This window comes from Artibeus jamaicensis, unplaced genomic scaffold (genome assembly GCF_021234435.1).
Source record: "Artibeus jamaicensis isolate MK-2021 breed Jamaican fruit bat unplaced genomic scaffold, CSHL_Jam_final contig_354, whole genome shotgun sequence".
Taxonomy (NCBI): Eukaryota; Metazoa; Chordata; class Mammalia; order Chiroptera; family Phyllostomidae; genus Artibeus; species Artibeus jamaicensis.
This window is the reverse complement of record NW_026521803.1, coordinates 6,671,983-6,696,751: the sequence shown is the minus strand read 5'-3', so window position 1 is coordinate 6,696,751 and position 24,769 is coordinate 6,671,983. Positions and strand designations below refer to the sequence as shown.

At 40.1% G+C, this 24,769-nt stretch overlaps 1 pseudogene; it reads left to right on the top strand.

Annotated features, from left to right (window-relative positions):
* Nucleotides 1-5,533: 5,533 nt before the first annotated feature.
* On the top strand, nucleotides 5,534-8,533 carry LOC119057683 (mRNA turnover protein 4 homolog; annotated as a pseudogene).
* The last annotated feature ends 16,236 nt before the right edge of the window (nucleotides 8,534-24,769 follow it).

Genomic DNA, 24,769 nt, shown 5'->3' with positions numbered 1-24,769 from the left:
GAATTTATTGGGGTGACATTAGTTAATAACATTATATAAGTTTCAGTTATACAATTATCTAATAAGTCATCCATATATTGTATTGTATGTTCACCACCCCAAGTCAAGTTTCTTTTCATTACCATTTATCCCTCCTTTACCCTTTTCCACCTCTCCCACCCCCCTTTTCCTCTGGTAATCACTATACTGTTGTCTATGTCCATTCGTTTGGTTTTTTTGTTTTTGTTTTTGTTTTGTTTTGTTTTGCTTAATCCCTTCACCTTTTTCACTCAGCCCTCCAATCCCTCTCCCCTCTGATAGCTGGCGGCCTGTTCTCTGTATGTATGAGTTTGTTTCTATTTTCTTAGTTTATTTGATTCATTATATTCAACATATAAGTGATATCATATGGTACTTGTCTAGCTCTGATTGGCCTATTTCACTTAGCATAATAGTCTCCAGGTCCATCTATGCTGTCACAAAAGGTGAGATTTCTTTCTTTTTTGTAGTCAAGTAGTATTCCATCTTCTTTTCCAACATATGCATTTAATGCTATAGATTTCCCTTTAAGCACTGCTTTTGTTGTATCCTACACATTCCATAGGTTGTATTTGCATTTTTTATTTAGTTCCAAATATGTTTTAATTTTTCTTGACCTATGTGCTGTTTCGAACTATTATGTTTGTTTACTATTAAATTCATCTGTGTCTTTATATTTAAAGTGCATTTTATTATAAACAACATATAGCTGAGTACTGCTTTCTATCCACACTGCCAGTCTCTGCCTTTTCAATGGTATATTGAGACCACTCACTTTTGAGGTATTTATTGGTATAGTTGGATTAATATCTACCATATTCATTACGGTTTTCTATTCATTGATTTTGTTCTTTCTCTCTTCTATTATTTTTCTGCCTTCTTTGACTTTAATTGAGAATTTTATGTGATTTCATTTTCTCTTGTCCATCAGCATATCAATCACACTTATGTTTTTAAAAATTTAGTGATTGCCCTAGGTTTTGCACTATACATATACAACTAAATTCAAGATTGCTTTCAAGTAACATTAGACTACTTCATATATATAGTGCTTTATTCCCAAAGCACTATAAGATTTCTGTCATCCATGACATTTCACTTATCCATAATCTATAATCACTGAATACATTGTTGCTTTTATTATTTTGAATAAGCTATTATCTGTTAGACCAATTAAGAATAAAAGAAAAATTTTAATTTAACTTTCATTTTATTCTTTTTATTTTTTAAAATATATTTCATTGATTATGCCATTACAGCTGTCCCATGTCCCCCTCCATTCCCCTCCACCCTGGACACCCTCTCCCACCCACATTCCCCAACTTTAGTTCATGTTCATGTGTCTTAAGTTCTTTAGCTTTTATATTTCCTATACTATTCTTGCCCCACACCTGTCTATTTTCTCCCCACCATCTATGCTATGTATTCTCTGTACCTTCTCCCCTCCTCTGCTCCTCCCACTCCCCTGTTGCTAACCCTCCATGTGATCTCCATTGCTGTGGCTCTGCTCCTGATCTATCTGTCCACTTAGTTTACTTTTGTTTTAGGTGTGGTCATTAATAATTGTGAGTTTGCTGTCCTTTCGCTGTTTATATTTTTTATCTCATTATTCTTAGATAAGTCCCTTTAACATTTCATATAATAAGGGCTTGGTGATGATGAACTCCTTGAACTTGACCTTATCAGAAGCACTTGATCAGGCCTTCCATTCTAAATGAAAGATTTGCTGGATATATCAATCTTGGATGTAGGTCTTTGGATTTCATGACTTGGAATACTTCTTTCCAGCCCCTTCTTGCCTGTAAGGTTTCTTTTGAGAAATCAGCGGACAGTCTGATGGGAAGTCCTTTGTAGCTGACGGTCCCCTTGTCCCCTTATCTCTTGCTGCTTCTAGAATTCTCTCCTTCATTTTAGTCTTGGCTAATGTAATTATGATGTGCCTTGGTGTGTTCCTCCTTGGGTCTAACTTTTTTGGGACTCTCTGAGCTTCCTGGACTTCCTGGAAGTCTATTTCCTTGGCCAAATTGGGGAAGTTCTCCTTTATTATTTGTTCAAATAAGTTTTCCACTTGTTGCTCTTCCTCTTCCCCTTCTGGTACCCCTATAATTCTGATGTTGGAATGTTTAAAGTGTCCTGGAAGTTCCTAAGACTATCCTCATTTTTTTTGTATTCTTGTTTCTTCATTCTTTTCTGTTTGGTTGTTTCTTTCTTTCTTCTGGCCCACTCCATTGATTTGAGTCCCAGTTTCTTTCCCATCACTATTGGTCCCTGTGCATTTTTCTTCATTTCACTCAGTATAGCCTTCATTTTTTTATCTAATTTGTGACCAAAATCAACCAGTTCTGTAAGCATCCTGATCACTAGTGTTTTGAACTGTGCATTCAATAGGTTGGCTAGCTCTTGGTCATTTAGAAGTATTGGCTCTGGGGCTTTGATTTGTTCTTCTGTTTGAGCCATAATGTTTTTGTCTTATTGTGCCTATTATGTATGAGGGGTGGAGCCTTAGGTGTTCTCCAGGGCAGGTCAACCCAGTTGCTGGGTTTTGACACTGTATGTGGGGGTCGGATCAGAGAGGGAGCAATGGTACTTGTTCTGCTCTCTCTCGGATTTTGGTATTCTCTGTCACTTCCCACAAGCAAATTGGGCCCTTCTGGTGCTGGTTCCTGTGTGGGTTTGCTTGTGTACATTCTAGGAGCCTGTGGGTCTCTCCAACAAACTCTCCTGTGAAGCTAGGAGCCTCTCCCAGTACCTCAACCCCCAAAAGTTTTTCCAGTTGATGCTTTTAGGCTTTATTTCCTATCACTAGGGCCCTGGGCTGCTTAGTCTGTCTCACTGCCCTTTTTTTTGGCCTGGTTTATCTGCGTGTGAATGTGTGTCCCCAGTCAGCCAACTTCCTTTCATGTCTCACTGGGTTTGCTCATTTCTTCCCCACACCTGGGTCTGCTAACCACCACCTCCTCCTGCTGGGCCCCCACTCAGCTGGCCACAGACTCTGCCCCTCTTACTGGTCTGGATGAATGGTTCATTGTTGGACTTCCATACAGTTCAATTTTTGTGTCTGTTCTGGTTGTGATTTTGTTTCTAAATCTTTGCTGTCCTTAAATTTGGTTGTGTGAGGAGGTACAGTATTCCCACCTATGCCTCCATTGTGGCCCGACCATTTTATTCTTTCTTGAGTTCTTCTTCTTCTCCTTATGTAGATCTGAGTTTCTGACCTAAATTATTTTTCTTCTCTCTTGAAAAACTGCTTTCTTATACTATAGGTCTATTGGTGGCAGGTCTACTAATTCCCTGAAATTTTGCTAATCTCAGAAAGTCTTTATTTCTCCTTCACTTGTGAAGGATAGTTTCATTGAATCCAGAAATCTAGGTTAGAAGCCCTGGCTGGTGTAGTTCGGTGGATTGAGCATGGGCCTGTGAAAGGTTCACTGGTTTAATTCCCAGTCATGGCACATGCCTGGGTTGCAGGCCAGGTCCTCAGTAGGGGACACATGAGAGGCAACCACACATTGAAGTTTCTCTCTCACTCTTTCTCCTTCCTTTCTCCCTCTCTAAAAATAAATAAATACAATTTTTTTTGAAGAAAAGAAATTTAAGTTAGAGGTTTGTTTTTTTTTTCTTTCAATACTTTAAATATTTCACTCCAGTTTTTTGTTGTATGCATGGTTTCTGAAGTCAGTGTAATTCTTATCCTTGTTGCTCTACGAGCAAGTTTTTCCCCCACTGTAGCTTCTTTCAGGAAGCCAAAGACAAGTTTCTTTGTCTTTGATTTTTTGCAGTTTGAATGTAATTATGTGTAGCTTTTTGGTGTCATCTGAGCTTCCTGTACCTGTGGCTTGTGTCTGTCATTACCTTTGGAAGATTGTCGGCCATTATTACTTTCAACATTTCTTCTGTTTCTCTATTTTCCTTCTGGTATTCCCTGTATGTGCATGTTATACCTCTTGTATTTTTTCACAAGTCTGATTTGTATTTTTTTCTCTCTTTACATTTTAGTTGTGGAAGTTTCTAATGATATACATTCAAGCTCAGTAATTTTTTCTTTGCCTATGTCCAGTTTGTTAATGAGCCCATCAAAAGCATCCTTCAATTCTTTTCCACTGTTTTTGAGTTCTAGCATTTCATTCAAAATTCTTTCCTAGAGTTACATGTCTCTACTTACATAAACTTCAGTTCTTTCATATTACCCACGTTTTCTATTATCACCCTTAGCATACATACTTATTATTTAAATGATTAGATTTTGTTGGTTGTTGGTGATGCTGAGTTTTTCTATAACCCTGCTAATTTTCTGTTGAGTTGTTCTATTGGTTGTTGAGAGAGAGATTTTGAATCTCAGATTATATCTGAGATAATTGTGGATTTGTCTGCACAGATTTTCTTATGTCAGTTTTACTAGTTTTTGTTTCACATATTTTGCAGTTCTGCTGCTTGTTGCGCGGGCATGTAGGATCGCCGTGACTTCTCCATGGACTGACCCCGTGATTATTCTATAATGTTCCTTTGGCCTCTGGTAATTTTATTTGCTTTGAGTCTATGTTATATGATATAAATGCATCATTTCTGCTTCTTTTGATTAATGTTTGCATGATACATTGTTTTCTACCCTTTTACTTTCAATTTGCCTATATCTTTGTATTTGCACTGAATCTCTTTTAGACAGCATGCAGTTGGTCATGTTTGGAGTCCACTCTGTCAATACTTGTCTTTAATTAGTATATTTAGACCATTTATATTTAATGTAAGTATTAATATGTAAGAGCATAAATCCACTATTTTGTTTTTTGTTTTCTCTTTGTTCTTTCCATTTTCTTGTCTGTCTGTTTTCTTTTTCCTGCCTTCCTATTAGCTACATGAACATTTTTATCATTCCATTTTGATTTGCCTGTAGTGTTTTAAAGTATATTTCTTTATATAGCTTTTTTAATGGTTATTGTAGGTACTACATTATGTATATATAACTTATCACAGTATACTGTTGTGATTTTACCAGTTCAAGTGAAGTTAGAAAACTTTTCTTTCTTTACATCTCTTTACTTTATCCCATTTATATAAAATTGTCTTGAATATTTCTTCTACATATATTTAGAGTCAGATCAGTGTTATAATTCTTGCTGCAGCTATCAAAAATTTAGAAAACTCAGAAGGAAAGGAAATCTTATTGTATTTATCCATATTGTTGACCAGAGCCTTTCTTCATTCTTCATGTTCCTTCTACGTTTAGAATCTCCCTAACCATTTTTTTAGTGCAGATATTCTAGTAACAAGTTCTCTTCACTTTTTGTTTTTTACTTTGAGAATTACTTTATTTCCCCCTTCATTCCTGAAGGGTATCTTCACTGGATATAGGAACCTGGGTTAACAGTTCTTTTCTTTTGGCACTTTAGTAAGTGTGCAGTGTGTTGTCATAATAAGAACTAAACTAGAATAAAGCATAAATGTGCTCCCAGGCTACATTATAAAACTACAATTCAATGAATGAGGGAAGAGGCCTGTTTCTATGATCTGGGGGACCATGCTCACTTCTGGATATTACATCATAAAAGGAATTGGAGAAATTGAGGCCCGTGGAGGGCAGCAGGATAAGTAGAGTGAGGAGTACAAACCTATATGCTAAGAAAAGTGGTTTAAAAGACCTAAGGCTATTCTCTTGAAAAGAAAATATTCTGAAGTCATACGACCTCCAAAATTATAAGATGTCCCATAGGGCTCCAAGGGGTTTCAGTGAGAGGGAATAATAAGGGAAAGAAATTTCAGCTCAGTATCAGGAAGAGTTTTCAACAACAACAACAACAACAAAAAAACTGCCCAAAGATAAACTGTGCTGCATAAAGATAATGTTCTTAAAGACTTTATTCAGAGATAACTAATGTGGTAAGTTCAAGGTCACCGTTCTAAACCAAGCTGGTGAGAACTATAAAATTTTTAACTAATAAACTCTCTTTTTATTCAACTATTAAAAATGCATTGAATGTAAAAATAAATATAAGACATCATTAGATAGTCCATAAATAAAAAATTATATACATTAAAAAAAAGATAATGTTCTTGTCATAACGATGTGGAAATATGGGTTAGATTAATATTTTTCTGAGATACCACAGGTATTTCAGGCTTTTGATGTTCATATGCCATACCAGGCATCTCTATCTTCATATGAGTTTCTTGGATATAAAATAAAATGGAATGTATTTAGATAGAATAACTTTAAACAGCCAATTTCATTTTGATTTTAACAATCAAAGTTACTTTGCCTACATAAGAACATTTTATACTACAGTTGATGATGACTACTGATGGAAAACTTGCCTGCCTTGTTATCGATCTTGATATATTTATAATTCAAGGTGATGCTAAAACTGATATGTATGATTTTAACAATAGCCAACATTTAAATAGCACTTACTCCAAACCACCCACTGTTCTAGGAGTTTCTACAGATTTGATTATCCCCATTTTATAAAAGAGCAAACTGAGGCATGGAGAGATAAAATAATTTGTACACGACTACATAGCAGGTAAGTGGTAAAGGGAAGATTTGGACCCAGTCTCTTCTCTCTGTCCCTTGAATCCAGAGTACAAGTTAAGCACTATCCACCACCCTCTTTGTTTTAATCGACTTGTAAAGACTTGTCCAGTACAATGCAAGTATCTCTTCAAAGATCATACACTTAACCGATGGTGCTTTGGGTTTCAGAATGTTTTTCGAGCTCCTCTTTTGTAGAGCAGAAAAACCTCTGGCATATTCTTCTGCACGTTCTCAAGAGGCAAATCTAACTTCCCTGAGACTGGGCTTAATTTTTGGAAAATAGCCTCAAGTTATTTGTAGTTTATTCTGATGAACAGGATGGCTGGACCACCTGGATATTATCATGTGAGTTTTCAAACAGTAAATGCCACTGAAATAATGAACCTAATTTCTTTGAATGGTTTGTAAATTGGCTATGAAGACACCTCCAAAAGAGAAGCACCAGAAAGTTAGTGACTAAGGACATTTCAGTCAGCATTGTTGGAATTTGTTTCTAATCACCAAGGCAACTCAGTGTTTGGAAACAACAACACTCATTGGGATATGTACATCTGGTGATGTTATTTTCAGAGTTGTATCTGCATGGATGCATCCTTTGCTTTTTAAAAGAACTATTCTTGCACTTATTAAGAAATAAGAGGGAAAAAAGAATATTTCCATGTATTAAGTTCTTGAATAATATAGATGACATAAGGGAGAAAAGACAATGCCTTTGCCATATCAGGTAGAAGAAATAGAGTCATCATATCACCTTAGGGCAGCAACAGCTTCCTAGAGAGACAGACCTAGGTTTGAAGCCCATTACATAGCTATTTCCTGGCTAGTTTGGGAGAAAATTACTTCTCTGAGCCTTGGAATCTTTATTTGTAAAATAAGGGGAGTTATATTTCCTTGTCAGTATGTTGTCAAAATTAGAAATAATATATATAAAGTGATCTGACGAATAGCAGACCAGTAAAAGTACTCTATGAAAAAATACATGAAGTGAAACAAAAAATAGCCAGAACTGCCAGAAAATTGAACTATATGGAAGTCTGACAACCAAGGAGTTAAAGCAGAAACATTCGTCCAGACTGGTAGGAGGGGTGGAGATGGGCAGCCAGGCAGAGAGGGCATGTGGCAAGGCAGACCTGCCAGTTCCATATTGCCATGTGGATAAACTGGGAGGAACAACTGGGGAGTGAGATAGACTGAGAAACCCAGGGTTCTAGCGTGGGGAAATAAAGCCTAAAACCTCTGAACACAACCTTCCATCGCATGTGACTACAGAGTAATGCCCAAATTCAAGCACAACAAGAGTTTCCTTAACCAAAACTGCTGAGGAAGGCTTGGAACTGAAACAGAACCTAATAGAAGAGCTATGGAAATGTGTGGACACATACAGGTACTGTTTTATCTTCTTTGTGGCCAACATGAGGAACAGCAAATTGAAGGACATCCGGAACACCTGGAAGCACAGCTGGATGTTCTTTCGCAAAAACAAAGTGGTGATGATGTCCTTGGGTTGAAGCCCATCTGGTGAGTACAAAGACAACCTGCATCAGGTCAGTAAGAAGGTGAGGGGTGAGGTCTCCTTTTCACTGACCACACTAAGGAGGAAGTGAACAAGTGGTTCATGAAGTACACGGAAATGGAGTATGCCTGCGCTGGAAACAAAGCAACTTTCACTGTGAACCTCAACCCAGGGCCCCTGGAGCAGTTCCTCCACTCCATGGAGCTGCAGCTGAGGCAGCTGGGGCTGCCACTGCCCTCAAGAGAGGTGTGGTGACCTTGCTGTCCAACTACAAGGTGTGCAAGGAGGGCAACCTGCTGCCCCCAGAGCAGGTCTGCATGCTGAACCTTATTGGGTATGAGATTGCTAAGTTCAAGGTGACCATCAAATACATGTGGGATGCACAATCTGGAAGGTTCCACCAGATGGGAGATGACTTGCCAGAAAGCTCATCCGAGTCAGCAGAAGAATCAGAGGATGATGACAGCTGCTGAGGGACAGGATGTGGAACTGAGGGTTCCCAGCCAGGTCCTGGTGCTTTCTGACTGGGCAGGACTGACCTGAGTTCCTAGGCAGCAGCTGTTTGTTTTTCTAGGGATAAAGACAAGGAATGGCACTGGGGAAAGACTGTTTTCCTACAAGAATACAACTGCAGGCTCTCTCCCTGTAGATGGCAAAGGGGAAAAACAACCCCAAATACCTCTGACTGTAAAAACCTCTGGGGGTTGTGGTGGCAGGAGAAATTCCCTGGAGAGGTTGTTGGAGAGACCTACAGAATCCTAGAACATACACAAACCTAGCCAGGAATCAGCACCAGAAGGGCCAAATTTGCTTATAGGTAGCAGGGGAATTGACTGAAAGCCAGCCAGGAGCCAAGCAAGGGCATTGTTCTCTCCCAGACCCCTCCCACACACAGCGCCACAACACAGCCAAGTGGTTGCCCCACCCTGGTGAATACCTAAGGCTCCACCCCTTACTATGTACCAGGAACTAGGAGACAAAGAAATATGGCCCAAATGAAAGAACAAATCAGAGCTCCAAAAACAGAACTAAGCCATGAAGAAATAACTAACCTATCAAATGCACAGTTCAAAACACTGGTAATTAGGATGTTTACAAAAATGGTTGAGTATGGTCACAAAAAAGAGAAAAAAAATACAGGCTATGTAAAGTGAAATAAAGAAAACTATACAGGAACCAACAGTGAAGGGAAGGAAACTGGGCTCAAATCAACAATTTGGAGCAGAAGAAAGAAAGAAACATTCAACCAGAACTGAATGAAGAAACAAGAATTCAAAAAAAGTGGAGAGAAGCTTAGGAACCTCTGGGACAACTTTAAACATTCCACCATCCAAATCATAGGTATGCCAGAAGGAGAAGAAGAAGAGCAAGAAATTGAAAACTTATTTGAAAAAAATAATGAAGGAAAACTTCCATAATCTGGCAAAAGAAATAGACTTCCAGGAAGTCCAGGAAACTCAGAGTCCTAAAGAAGTAAGACTCAAGGAAGCACACACCAACACACATCATAACCTAACACATACATTACCCAAGATTAAAGATAAGTAGAATCCTCAAAGCAGCAAGAGAAAGGAGTTCCCATAAGAGTATCAGCTGATTTCTCAAAAGAAACCTTGCAAGCAAGAAGGGGCTGGAAAGAAGTATTCAAAGTCATCAAAGGCAAGGACCTACATCCAAGATTACTCTGTCCAGCAAAGCTATCGTTTAAAATAAAAGAGCAAATAAAGTACTTCCCAGGTAAGGAAAAGTTAGAGTTCACCATCACTAAGCGCTTATTATATGAAATGTTAAAGGGACTTATCTAAGAAAAAGAAGATTGTGGGGGCGACTTCTTCTGCGAATCACCCCGGTGCCACGGACATGCGTGAATAAATAAACATATGGCTGTAGACAAGATAAGATCTGTTTAGGGAGGAGGAATTGGCTGTGGCCAGTTTCTCAGGGGAGACAAAGGCCAGCAGCGGCCAGTTTCTCCGAGGAGAAAAAGGCCCAGAGCGCCCTCATCCATAGCCTTTTATTGGGTTGTAATACACAGGAATACAGGGCAACAAGGATCAAACAGTAGATAACATTACAAAGAGATCTGAGTCAGTGTCTGTCAGGAAGAGAGTTGCAGAAACTTTGGGAGACATACTCATTTCCTCTCAGACCCTTATCATATGAATGAAAGCACTCTTAGCAGATTTCACAGGTTTATCAGCAAGTCTTTGTGATGCCAGATTTTTCCCCAGGACACGCTCTAGCAAGGCAAGGAGCTGCACCTCTCCCCATCAGATATTCAGGCTTAAGGGGATTAGAGCCAGGAAGTACTTCTCCCAGAGAACATGGGGACTCAGGCTTTGTCAAAGCTGGGGGCGGGGGGAGGCCCAAGAGTCCATTGCTCTTTCTTGCAGCCCCCCCCCCCAGTCCTTCCATGAAGGCCTCCCAAGTGATCGAGTCTGGCTTAGGTTGCCCCCCGCTGTGAGGGGTCTTACCAGTCATTGACTTCCGACCAAGCTTTGGGGTCAGGGAGAGGAACTGAGGCAGCGTTTGCTACCAGAGACAGGTTTGTTTCCTGTGGCTGACATTCCAAAGGTCGTCTCTTGCCCTTAGCCATAAGGGATAGAGATACATTTCCTAAAACTAGGCAGAGCGGTCTACTACAGAAGATCAAAACTGTTAACAGTGAAATGACAATAAAGTCACAACTATCAACAACTGAACATAAAAAAAAGCAAAAACAAACTAAGCAAACAACTAGAACAGGAATAGAATCACAGAAATGGAGAGTTATCTGTGGGTTGGGGGAGAATGAATGAAAAAGTATAGGGGATAAAAAGCATAATTGGTAAGTACAAAATAGACAGGGGGAGGTTAAGAATAGTATAGAAAGCCCTGGCTGGTGTAGCTCAGTGGATTGAGTGTGTGCTTGTGAACCAAAGGATCGTGGTTCGATTCCCAGTCAGGGTACATGCCTGGGTTGCAGGCCAGTTCCCAGCAGGGGATACATGAGAGGCAACCATACATTGATATTTCTCTCCCTCTCTCCTTCCCTTCTCCTCTAAAGATAAATAAATAAAATCTTTAAAGAAAAAAAAGAATAGTATAGGAAATGGAGAAACCAAAAAACTTATATGTATAACCCATGGACATGAACTAAGGGGATGGGAATGCTGGTGGGAGGGGGTGCGGTGTAGGATGGAGGGGAATAAAGGGGCAAAAAGAGAAAAAAAATACATAAAGTGCCCTGGCTGAGTGGATCACTTGGTTGGAGCGTTGTCCCATACACCAAAAGGCTGAGGGTTCAATTCCCAATCGGGGCACATACCCAGGTTACGGGTTCAATCCCTGGTTGGGGCGTGTACAGGAGGCAACTGAGGATGTTTCTCTCTCACACTGAGGTTTTTTTCTCTCTCTCTCTTTCTCTTGCTCTAAAAAATCAATAAACATGTCCTTGGGTGAGGATTAAAAAAATACACGAAGCATACCAAAAAAGATAAAGTAGATTAAATAAAAGTACATCCTTCTCACATTCAATAACCTCAGAAAAACACTGTCTAAAACTTGCCTACTGATCCAATGTTCCCCATCCAGGACTACTGACAGGAGGTTTGGGGGGTAAGGGTGGTAATTTTAAATGTTATGGCCCCTTAGCAAGGGTGGACTTGCAATTTATTTCAGCTTTTCTGCTCTCTAGCTACCTCTTCCATCATCCAGAGTTTGTGAACCTGAGGCCCAGGGACAGAATCTGACTTGCAACTGATGGCTACATGACTCACTTGGCGGCTACAGGAGAGCTGCCTGCGGCTGTGCAGGGTGTCTCTCCAGAAGGTGCCCAGCCAGCGAGCAAGTAGAGGCTGAAGTGGAGCCAGGACTCACACATGAAGCCCAGCTTCCGGCGCAGGAGGCACAGAGGTACGTTTTACTTAACACATAGGCACTGACTGCCTCCCCACCCCACACCCCACTTATCTGCTCAGAGGGATGCTTTTTTCCTAAATTGCACAAGGCCTCGTCTATATTACCTACTGTCTACCACCACAATATTTTTTGTTTTCCTTCCTCCCTCCCTCCCTTCCTTCCTTCCTTCCTTCCTTCCTTCCTTCCTTCCTTCCTTCCTTCCTTCCTTCCTTCCTTCCTTCCTTTTCTTTTAACTGATTTAGGTTGCTAAATTTGAAAAGTCAGGATTTCACACAAGAGTCAGTATTTCTAGCTACTTTTAGAAAACTGGATGTTTTTTTCCCATCGGAGGTCCACATTCCTTCCTGACAATAACAGACTTTTAGCTGGAGCCCAATGACCACCACTCCCTTCAGACCTGGACACTCTGTTCTCCACAGGGCCATGGAAACCTGTTATGCTCAGTTTCCCACCTACTGTGGGGACTAATGCTCTTTGCTAACTGGTCTGACTTCCAACCAACAGCATAGGTGCCTCCAGAGGGCAGCATTCAAGTGCATATCAGTAACAGGTGAAGGATGGCATCCTTCAGGTGGGAGAAATTTCTATCCGCACTGTTCCTGCCCACTTTTCCTGAGAGCCTGAGAAAGCCACTCCCAGGTCCTCAGGGTGAACTCCATGGATGTGCAGCCCCTCAAGAGTGGGCAGAATGAAGTTTTCTGCCCTCCCTTCACCTCGTTATTGCTGGGGAGTGCAGAAACGCTGGTGGCTGCTTCAGAGGCTGCCAGCAAAAACTCAGGGACCTCCACAGCTGTTCCAGATTACTTATTATCTTTACCTAAACAGCCAAGGGGAAGAGGTAGGTGCAGGGAGACAGCCATTAGCAAAAAAAAAAAAAAAAAAAAAGAAGAAGAAGAAGAAGAAAAAGAAAAGGAAAAGGAAAACAACAACAAAAAAAGGCAGAAAAAAATAACTTGAGGCACGCATCAAAGACCCCGCAGTTCCTGGTGTTCTCAGCACAGCTTGCGGAGTTCAGTGGTGGAGGAGCCCAGTGATTTCAATCCACAGTCCTGATGGGCACTGGTTAACTGATGTTAGTGAGACATTTGTATCCACTATTGATGGCTAGATTAAGCTGATTACTCTAGCTTAGCCTACTTTCAATGAGCAGGTGCTATCAAGGGACAACACAATGCTTTGTTATGTTTTTCTCCCCCTAGAACTTGTCTCTGGACATTCAAATGGAAATCCTAATAAGACGTGGTATTTTTTTTTACCTGTCTCATTCCAGAGTAGAATTTTCGAACTCCTCCCTGAATACTGACAAAACCTCGTAGTGTCTAGCAGTAACCAGTGGAAGTTTCCAAAAATACGCAGCAGTACAATTACTGAGAAGAGATGAGATGTTGTTACCTAATAAAAATGCCATAAATACAGAATGATGAACTACCAGGGGAAATGAATTGACAGAGAAGGACAGGCTGGAATGTCAAATAGCAAAAATCACTTAAACTCTGCATGACCTCGAAGAAAGTCACGGCAATATGTTTTGCCAGGTCCCTCAGACAGCACGTTGAGATGCTGCTGTTCCCAAGTCTTACTGTCAAGTGAGCTGAACTTAGACCCTTTCTGAGCCTTCTTCCCTGTCAAGTCTAGAGTCTCTCCTGAGTCCAAAGAGTTGCCTGAATTCCCCTCTACACTGAAAATCCTTTGGGCAGGATGAGCTAATGAGACAATTCCATGGAAGCATCTCATTTGCAGCAACAAGGACTGGAAGCCTGTCTTTGATAATTTAGAACAGTGGTGAGCAGAGGGTCAGATCTCCCCGGGGTGGTGCCGCACACTGAAAAAGTGGCTGTGGTGCTGTGTTCCTCTACGGTTTTCTACAGCTGTTCCAGATTTTCCATGGGCTCACCTTTAAATTAAAAGAATTTCTGCACTTTCAAGAATTTGAAAACAAAGCCATGTGTGAGGATATGAGATCCACTCATATGCCCTTGCAAGAAATAGGTTGCATTCCTTTTTCTGCACTTAAAAAAAGCACCTCCTTTTTTTAGAGGATGCCATATATGTAAATGATCCCAAATTAATCTTTAGCATGTGCCCATGTTGTTTTGATTTACTAAACTTTAAAAATACTCCCATTGTTCCCTTTTAAGAGCTTTTGGCAACTTTTTCAGAAATTGAAATATATGACCAAATTAGCAGAATGAGTAACATTAGTAAGTACCATTCAGCAAGTACTAATGGTACAAATACCTCTACAGTACACAAAAAAGGATCATTATAAATCTTATAATGCTAATATAAAGTGTTTTATTTAATTTCACTCTTAATTAGCAAAATATAATAAATTTATGTAGAGAGAAACAAAATAATACAGTTACCAAGATTTTGTTTTTACATGTCTTTAACCTTAAAAGATAATTATGTGATATAGTGGAAAGAACAAAGATCTGGGTTAGATAGAATTCTAGTTCTCTTTGATAAAGAGCAGAAATTTTTGTGATATTGGGCAAATTACTCAACTTCTCTGACGCTCATTTTGTTTATCTATAAAATGGGGTTGATAGTGCTCACATCACAGGGTTAACAGGACTAAATGAGGTTCTGTGTAAAATGTCTAACAGGGTGCCTGACACAGTAGAAGATGCTCAGTAAACAGCTCTCATTATTCATAGTTTCCTCAGGTGATGGTGACTTAAGATACTTATGCAAATTTTTTTAACTTTAAAAATAGTTGGCTTTTCAAATTATTTAAATGATTTATTTTTTACACCAAAATTGTCATTGGCTGCCATAATCATAGAAATTAACAATTTCTCATAGATGCAGAGAGCAAAATGGTGCCAGATGGGAGGGGGGTTAGAGGGAGGATGAAAAAGGGAATGGAAATAAGCAAGCAAAATAGAACTAGAGACATTGAAATAAAGAACAAACTGACAGTGACCAAAGGGGAGGTGGAAAGGGATAATGGGGAGAAAAGAGGGAAGGGTTTTCAGGGACAACTATAAAGGACACATGGACAAAATCAAGGGGGGAAGGATCAGGGGTAGGAGGTGGGGGTGGCTGGGGTGGGGGGATGTAATGGGGGGGAAATGCAGACAACTGTACTTGAACAACAATAGAAAAAATATTTTTAAAAAGATGACAAATTACCAGTTATAAAAACAGTCACAGACATATAAAGTATAGCATAGGGCATATAATCAACAATATTGTAATAACTCTATGTATGGTGTCAGATGGGTACAAATTCATGGGGGCGATCACTTCCATAGTTATGTAAATGTCTAATCCCTATTGTATGTCGATGGTAATTAAAATTCTTAAGAAATTAATAATGGTTTTGATTACACATATTAATTAAACTATTTCTATTAATATCATATCATGCAAATTTTCATTTTGGTGACTAGCTTATCCACTCCTCTTCCATGCAATCTGTTATGTGGCCTGTTACCACAGCACACTGTTACTGGACTCAGCAGTCTGATTTGTTAAAATTTGCTTCAGTAGCATTAGCTTTTCCACCAAGATTTAAAGTAATGCATTTGCCAATTTCTCCCTAAAACCTCTTGTAAATTATAAATACTATATACTGGCTAAATATTTTCTATACTTACATAGGACAAATAAATCAGTATATGATGCTTCTCACTAATTTAAAAAATTTATCAGGTTCAAGACCCAGGCAGTTTTATTGCATGTGGAGTTTCTACAGGTCAGCCAAGAGTCTGAGGATAAAGACTCGCTCACCTAGTCTATAGATCACTTAACCTAGATAGTGGTCCCCGTATCCATGGGGAATACATTCCCAGACCCCCAGTAGATGCTTGAACTCTATACATGCTATGGTTTTTCCTATACATACCTATCTATGATAAAGTTTAATTTATAAATTAGGCACAGTAAGAGATTAACCATAACTGATAAAATAGAACTACTATAAAACTATACTATAATAAAAGTTATATAAATGTGTTCTCTTCCTCTTTCTCAAAATATTTTGTTCTGTACTCATTTTTCTTCTTGTAATGTATTCCATAAAAAAGGTGGCTGTCACTCACACTTTCTGATTATGTTGCCAGAAACCGGGCAGATAATTTGATAATTTTCATGTTTATTTTGACAAGGCCTGGGCTCCTTGCTCTGTACACCGTGCGTGGCGTTTTCAATGCCCTGCAGCACTGCCACGTAGTACCGGAGCTAATTTGTCCTTTTATCCTTTTTTCCCTGGTGCATCCTTCGCACTTTTATGAATGTAAGTTCTGTTGGATATCTGAAGCCTGGTCTCATGTCAATTGAAGATTTGCTTTGGATGAAATTCTCTCTCCTTAATCAATTTCTTCAACTGTGCCAGAAATGTCTCTCTGGTAATTTTTATATTTTTTGGTCCAAACCTGTTCCCAAATCTATATAACCACTCTTTACTTCCAGTAAATGGCTTGATGTATGTACCTTCTCAGGGGGGTCTCTTGTTGATACAGGCTCCGTGCTTTCTGGCACAACTCATTGCAAACCGTTAGAACATGTTTTCTCTTCCAGTCTTCCACGCACAAACTTAACACCTTTCCCATCTTAACTAAGCACTTATTATGCCCTAATTTTTGCAGTTTGAGGAGCAACAGCAAAACTAGCACAAATTTCTTTTTCCTTCGTCATAATTTCATGGATGGAAGATTTATTTTTACTGTGGATGTTAGCAACCTGAGCACATGATTTTGTTTCTTTCCCTATTAAGTTGAGAACTTCACCTTTTCACTTAAATGAATCACTGTCCAGGTTCTCTTTGGCATATCTGATTTGCTGCATCACTACTCTGGCACTTTAAGGCTGTCATTAAGTAAGATAAGGGTTACTTGAACATCAGCACCACGATACCATGACAATCAATCTGATCACCAAAATGGCAGCTACGGAATGATTCATGCTCAGGGAGTGGACACGGCATAGAGATACTGGACAAAGGGATGATTCAGGTCCCGGGCAGGATGGAGCAAGACTTGGAGAGATTTTATCATGCTACTCAGAATGGCATGCAATTGAAAATTTATAAATTATGACTCCTGGCCAAAATGGAGGCGTAGGTAGACATACTGTGCCTCCTCACACAACCAAAATAAGGACAATTTAGAAACAAAATAACAACCATAACTGACAGAAAATTGAACTGTATGGAAGTTGGACAGCCAAGGAACTGAAATAGACACATTCATCCTGACCAGTAGTTGGGGCAGAGTCTGGCTGCCAGCAGAGAGGGATTGTGGCACAAGAAGAGGTGACAACAGGCACGCAAGGCACCCTGGGTGCACAAGATGGCAGGTGGCAGACCCCGGGCACTGGGTAGCAATGGGCAGACCTATCGAGGTGGCAATTGTGAAGTGAGTCATTTCGAGCAAGGCAGCTGGCTGACTGGGTGGCAGTCCCATACTCACCTAAAGATAAACCAGATGAAACTGGGGAGTGAGACAGACAACGCAACCCAGGGTCCCAGCACAAGGAAATAAAGCTTCAAAACACCGATTGAAAACACCTGTGGTGGGTTGAGATGCAGGGAGACACTCCCAGCCTCCCACATGGAAATCAGCACCAGAAAGCTCCAGTTTGCTTGGGGTAGAGGCAGACAGACCGAAGTCTAATGGAGAGGGGAGCAAGCACCATTGTTCCTTCTCTGACAGCCCCCCCCCCACCACATATAGCATCACAACCCAGCTACTGGGTTGCCCTGCCCTGGTGAACACCTAAGGTTCTGCCCCTCATACATAATAGGCACAACAAGACAAAAAAATAAATGGCCCAAATAGAAGAACAGATCAAAGCTCCACAGCAAATACAACTAAGCGATGAAGAGATAGTCAACCTATCAGATGCATAGTTCAAAGCACTGTGATCAGTATGCTCATAGAATTTGTTGAATTTGGTCAAAAATTAGATGAAAAATGAAGGCTACACTAAGTAAAGTGAAGGAAAATGCACAGGGAACCAATAATGATGGGAAGAAAACTGGGACTTAAATCAATGGAGTGGACCAGAAGGAAGAAAGAAACAACCAAACAGAAAAAAATGAAGGAACAAGAATACAAAAAAACGAGGAGAGGCTTAGGAACTTCCAGGACATATTTAAACGTTCCAACATCTGAATTATAGGGGTGCCAGAAGAGGAAGAGGAAGAACAACAAGTGGAAAACTTATTTGACCAAATAATAAAGGAGAACTTCCCCAATCTGGCAAAGGAAATAGACTTCTAGGAAGTCCAAGAATCTCAGAGTCCCAAAGAAGGTGAACCTAAAGAGGAGCACACCAAAGTACATCATAATTACATTAGCCAAGATTAAAATGAGGGAGAGAATCCTAGAAGAAGCAAGAGATAAGGGGAAAGTCACCTACAAAAAAGTTCCCATCAGACTGTCAGCAAATTTCTCAAAAGAGACCTTACAGGCAAGAAGAGGCTGAAAAGAAGTATTCCAAGTCATGAAATCCAAAGACCTACAACCAAGATTGTTCTATCCAGCAAAGCTTTCATTTAGAATGGAAGGGCAGATCAAGTGCTTCTCAGGTAAGGTCAAGTTCAAGGAGTTCATCATCACCAAGCCCTTATTATATGAAATGTTAAAGGGACTTACCTAAGAAAAAGAAGATAAAAAGCATGTATAGTAAAATGACAGCAAACTCATAATAATTGCCAACCACACCTAAAACAAAAAAAAAAAAAAACTAAGCACACAATTAGAACAGGAACAGAACCACAGAAATGGAGATCACATGGAGGGTTAGCAACAGGGGAGTGGGAGGAAGAGAGAGGGGAAAAGGTACCTTCGTATACCAGCTATAAGTAGCATAGCTGGTAGGTAGGAAATAGACAGGGAGAGGGTAAGAATAGTATGGGAAATGTAGAAGCTAGAGAACTTAAGACACATGGACATGAACTAAAGGTGGAGAATGTACCTAAAGGTGTACCTAAATGTACTAAAGGTGGGAGAGGGGGTGCAGGGTGGAGGGAAATGAAGGGGGAAATGGGACAGGTGTAATAGCATAATCAATAAAATATATTGATTTAAATATATATTTAAAAATAAATAAATCAATTTATAAATTATTTATTTCTGGAATTTTCCATTTACTATGTTTGGACTTTGGTTGACTACAGGTAACTGAAACCTTGGAAAGCAAAACTGGATAAGTGGGGAGGGAATACTATACAAAAATTAGAAATGGCCACTGGTATAATAGTTATGTGTACATATTCTTTGTATAGAATGTTAGAACAAGGGACTTGCAGTTTACAGAGAAAAAGGCTGACAAAGTTTGTGGAATTATTTCTGGAAGCCTAAGAAATCGGTGGGAAGAAAAGTTTATCTCCATAAATATGTACTATATATTTACACTGAGGAACTAATTAGTTTGAGTTGTTTTGTAAGGATTGGGGTTAAGAGAATACTGGAAGTGAAGGGTTTTTCTTAGGATTTCTTAATTGTTTAATCTATGGAGTTACCAATCCCAATTAGATAATACTCTAAATTTTGCAAAATTCAAGATAACTGTCAAAAAGCTATAATAGCTTAATTATTTTTAATAATACCTCTTAATGAATCTAGAGTAACCAATATTCCCAGTTTACCTGAGACTAAAGGTTTCCCAGGTGAAGGGACTTTCCAATGCTAAAACCAGGGCAGTCCCAGGCAACTCCTCAGGCAATTTGGATCAGAAAGTGAAACTAAAATGTTACTGTACAACTGATAAAATGATGTATTCCTCTACGGGTCATTGGGATAGGCCACAGTTATCATCAAATATTTATGGTCTTTTTCCCTTCCAGTTGTCATGGAGATCAAGAACCAAATTAAGACATTTGCCAGAGTCATCATAACGTAGCCAGAATTAAAGATAAACTTGATTGTTAATTCATGTAGTTTCAGGTGTTTGCTCTGATGGTCTGCTGATTTCTACATGCTTTAACTTAATAACAAAGCTCAGTACTTCCAAAGGCATTAACCCTCATGGGCCTTAACATTCCACAGACCCAGATACAACACATCATCCAGTGGTCTGCTTGGGCGGGCCACTGGATTGAAAGAGAGAGCAAAGTCTGGGATGATTCCCAAATGTCTGGATCTGGTGACATGGAGACCATGGCAGGGTGCGCTTGAGGAGAAAAAGCTGGATTAGGAACTGTTGAATGAAAACCCTGTGGGCTGTGCGATCAGAGACAGCCAGTAGAAGGGTGGCCTTGTGTCATATTACCCCAAGAGGATGCCTTGGCATTGTTCCCAAAACAAAACCCTAGAGAATATAAACATGTAAGGGTAGGGAAGGGGAAGAAGGGGAAGGACTGAGCAGCTGTCTACTGTCTGGAAAGTGCCTGGCACATAGCAGGCCCTCTGCAAATATGTTAAAGCAATGAATATGTGGCCCAGCAGCCAGGCCTGCGGTGAGCAAGTTGGATGGGCAAACAGGCCCAGCCCATTCTTACTGATAGCTATTCAGCAATGTGCCTGGAACCCAGAGGCCCTTTGCCTCCTCTTCTCAGATCGCCTTCCAGTCAGTACCGAGTCCACATCACATACTCTGTCCCCTTCCTCCATGATCTTCCTCACACTTCCCTCTTCTTCATTTCTCCAGGGTCTTGGCTCAGTTCACCTCACTGATCTGTTCCCACCTATCTGCATCATCACACTGTTCAGTGGAGCACCTTCAAGATAAACCCCTTGTCGCCAGTGCAATTGCTTGTGAAGGGGTAATTGTGGTTCATTATTGTCCTAAAAGACCCTTTCCTTGCACAGGGATTTAGGGATGGATAGAACAAAGGAGACTCAGAGGATGGGGATTCCCAGGGACAATGTGATGGAACTCAAAGGATAAAGGGAAAGCAAATAAAAGGAGATGTGAGAAGAGAACCCAGAGAGAATGGCTCACCAAAACTAAAAGACTGGCTGCTTCTAAGAAGAGATACTAGTCAACTCTGCCAAATGCCACGTGGAGGACAAATAAGAGAGGGGATTAAATGTAAGCAGTGGATTTACTCATCAGTAGCTCCTAGATGCCTTTAGCAACAAAAATTCCCATTGGCGGTCAAATGAAATCCAGGCTTCGTGGGGTGAAGAGTCCCTGGGGGGTGAGGGAGGGCAACACATCCCAGCTTTTCTCATCTTTGAAAACAGCATCACCATCCACCTGTAGCTCAGGCAAAAGCCCAGCAGTTATTCTTAATTTTGCTCTTTACTTCACAATTCAGTCTTGCCTCCAGAAGAATCTGTCCACTTCTAACTCTGCCCGAAGAGCCACCATTGTCTCTGTCCTGGTGATAAAAACAGGGTTCCTCCTACCTTACTATCCTATAATCTGTTCACACAGCAGCCACAGTGGTCTTTCAAAACCAGTTTATAAGATCATATTGCTCTCCTTCACAAGACCTTTCCCAGTTATCCCATCTCACTTTCTTAAAAAATTGTTAATTTCTTACCCTGCACAACCTTATACCACACAACGTGTACTGCCTCTTCACTTAATACACTGCTCACTACACTCTACCACACTGGCCTCTTTTCTGTTCCTTAAACAGGTTAAGTTTGTTTCTACCCTTGCACTTGGCTATTCTGTCTCTCATGCAAGGCCAGCTTCATGCATGTGCGATCTGTGCTCCTGCTCTGAAAGACCCAGCAATTGGTTTAATGCTATGCTGTTGCCATCTTGAACTTCTTTTGTGTATGTGTATGTGTGTGTGTGTGTGTGTGTGTGTGTGTGTGTGTGGTGAGAAATTTATTTTGTTAATTGTATTTTTCCATTACCTTTTATCCCCCTAATACCTCCTCCCCTTGTCTTGAAATTCTTAATAATTTTTGAACAAGTGGCTTTGCTTTTTCATTTTTCACTAGGACCTGCAAATTTAAAAAGCCAGACCTGCTTTCAAGAGTGGTGTTAGCTGGAGGTCCCCTCCTCAGTGAGGCCTTCCTTGCCTGTCCAGCCTTCCAAGTAGTACCTCTCCTTCCAATTACTTCCCTTCCACTGGAATGCAGCAAAAGCTTCCAGAGAACAGAGAGCTTGTTTTGATCCTGCTGTAGCCTCAGCATGTGGAACATCATCAGTACCCACCATAGCTTTGTTGAATAAGCTATTGGAAGCAAGAGAAATAGTGTATTGGGTATAATGGGAATTTTAGAACCTATTTGGTATTTATACACATTCTGATCAATAATTAAATTTATGTGGTGCTTGTCTGTACATATGAATTATAATTTCATGATGAGGTTAAGTGAGATATAACTTCCTCCTATTGCATTCAAGCTTCATCTTTTTCATGAAAGATTTTGAAGTCTGGATTCAATGTCTGCTTTTGCTGCTTATGTTATATGAACCAAAAATAATTTTAGTGTAGTTTGAAGTTTTTAAAGAAGTGCTGATCTACCTTCCAATGACATTGTGCTCTATGGATTAGTAAAACATTTTCATTTGTGTCAACTAAATTGACCTTAACTCTATGAAAGAGATATGGTAGCTATAATGTTTTATTTTACAGTTGGATTCAACTGATTTTTTACACTCAAACTGTGATGAAGCTTCATGAGAATAACCAAATGATAATCACAGAACTTTAGAGTTGAGATTATTTCTTCCAATTATTTCTCATTTTTAAATGAGGACACAAAGTACCAAAAGGCGCAGTATAGCAAGGATTTTAATGGAACCTGATCTTTAATGGAATCAGTGGTCTTTATACTTTACCATTGGTCCTCTTTCTATCATTGAGCTAGCCAACTTTTGTTTGCAAAGGGACAATTTTTAAAGAGAATTGACACTCCACTTCTAAACATTTGCTTTTTAATGTAAATCATGTCATTTAAGTTTGTTAAGTGAGTGGCTGAATAAATGAGAAGGAAGGAAGGAAGGAAGGAAGGAAGGAAGGAAGGAAGGAAGGAAGGAAGGAAGGAAGGAAGGGAGGGAGGGAGGGAGGGAGGGAGGGAGGGAGGGAGGGAGGGAAGAAAATTGATCTAGTGAAGTTAATTACTATTAAAATCTACATAAACAATTTATTTGGATCTTTAAGCTTTTGTCTTTAACTTCTTTTATGTGTTTCCTTCTTGCTGTTTTTTTTTTTTTAATTAAATTAGGAATGGGAATGGGATTGCCTTCTGTTACTGTGGAGGGACTAACAGGGTAGCACTCCTTTCTGTTGCCCTCCCAAGCAGTAGTAAGTTATTTGATTCGTGGGAGAATCCATTAGTCCACACTTGTTATGAATTTGAGATTCACTCTTTACATCCCTTTCCAACCTTACTGGTGGTGCAAGATAGAAAACGCCAGCTTGTCTACAGGACATACGCAGGGCTCCCAGGCTGCACAACTTTAGGACCTTTGACCTTATGTGCTGGAGTTAGGCTCCACGTAGGAAATGACATGAATAGTACAAGCTTTCTGGTCTGCTCCGTGCCAAGAGATTGTCCCAGCAGGAAGCCCAGAGTTGTCTGGCCAGGCCTATGACTAAGGGGAAGGCAGCAAATCTAATCAGTGGTGACTTATTAGCAAGTCCATCATGCTTCACACCTAAGAAAGTCTGGTCAAGCCTGAACTTAATGACTTTACTTAACATTTTGAAGTCCATCTGACTGATTCCTTTATTTCTCAGCTGATACCACATGCCTCTTCCTGCTGCCTTTTTAAACTATGACATCCTTGCTTTTAGGTCTCAGTTGCCAACTAGATATTTATAATATTTTATAATCCACTTAAATCTTGGACATAATGATGTCATAATTATGAAAGTAACTGGATTTGTATGAAGTGTTGCTTAAGCTTAAGTACAAAATGGCAGCTGTGAAAACAGATGAAATAATTAGAGGAAGAAATTATTTCTTTTTGGAAGCTTCAAGATGTTTTAAAAACTAACTAGTACCAGTTGGCAATAACACTCTGTTCTCAGAAATTACACTTAAAGAGGGAACATGGATCTCAGAAAAACTCCACCTGCCACCAAGGGGTGAGCACTGCACTGCCTAAATAATTGGTCCCTTTTCCAGCAAAATGTGGGTTTGTTGTAAACGAGCATGCAGACGTCAGCCATGAATGACCTCATGTGGGCCCACACTTGGACAACAGCAAACTGATGAACAAGAGTTCTTAGGGTTGGAGCAGCACTGGGTTATTTCCTACCACTGACTGTTTCAGAACAGTGTTCTCTCTTCCTGTGAAAAAGGCCTACAGTGCTGCTTCCTCTGCTGACCATCTGATTACCTCTCAGGATAAGACACATCTGTTTGTAGGTGTGAAATGCAGTTGCTCAAAACTGACAGTAGGCTGCTTAAAATAATAGTTCAAGTTTTGCTTTGAGCTGATCCATTTTCTAACAGCATTAGGAGGTTTCCGATGACAACAGAGAATTAGTGGTAATCAAGACAGGTGAAATGGGGCGGGAGCTGGACTTTGTGTTCTGCAGTTGCCCACTCCCGTGCCCAGGTGGCGTGCACATATACTATAGACAACAAACAACTACAAGATGCTCAAACAACTTCCGGCCAAGATGGAGGCATAGGTGGAAATCCTGAACCTCCTCACACAACCAAATTTAAGGACAACAAAGATTTAAAAAAAACACAACCAGAACAAACACAAAATTGAACTGTACCAAAGTCTGACAACATCGAACCATTCATCCAGATGGGTAAGGGGGCAGAGTCCGCGGCCAGCGGAAAGGGATTCTGGCAGGAAAAGGTGGTGGTTGGTGACCTGGGCACAGGGAGGAAATGAGCAAACCCAGTGAGACGTGCAAGGTGGTTAGCTGACCGTGGACACACATTCGTGCTCAAATAAACCAGACAAAAAACGAGCAGTGAGAC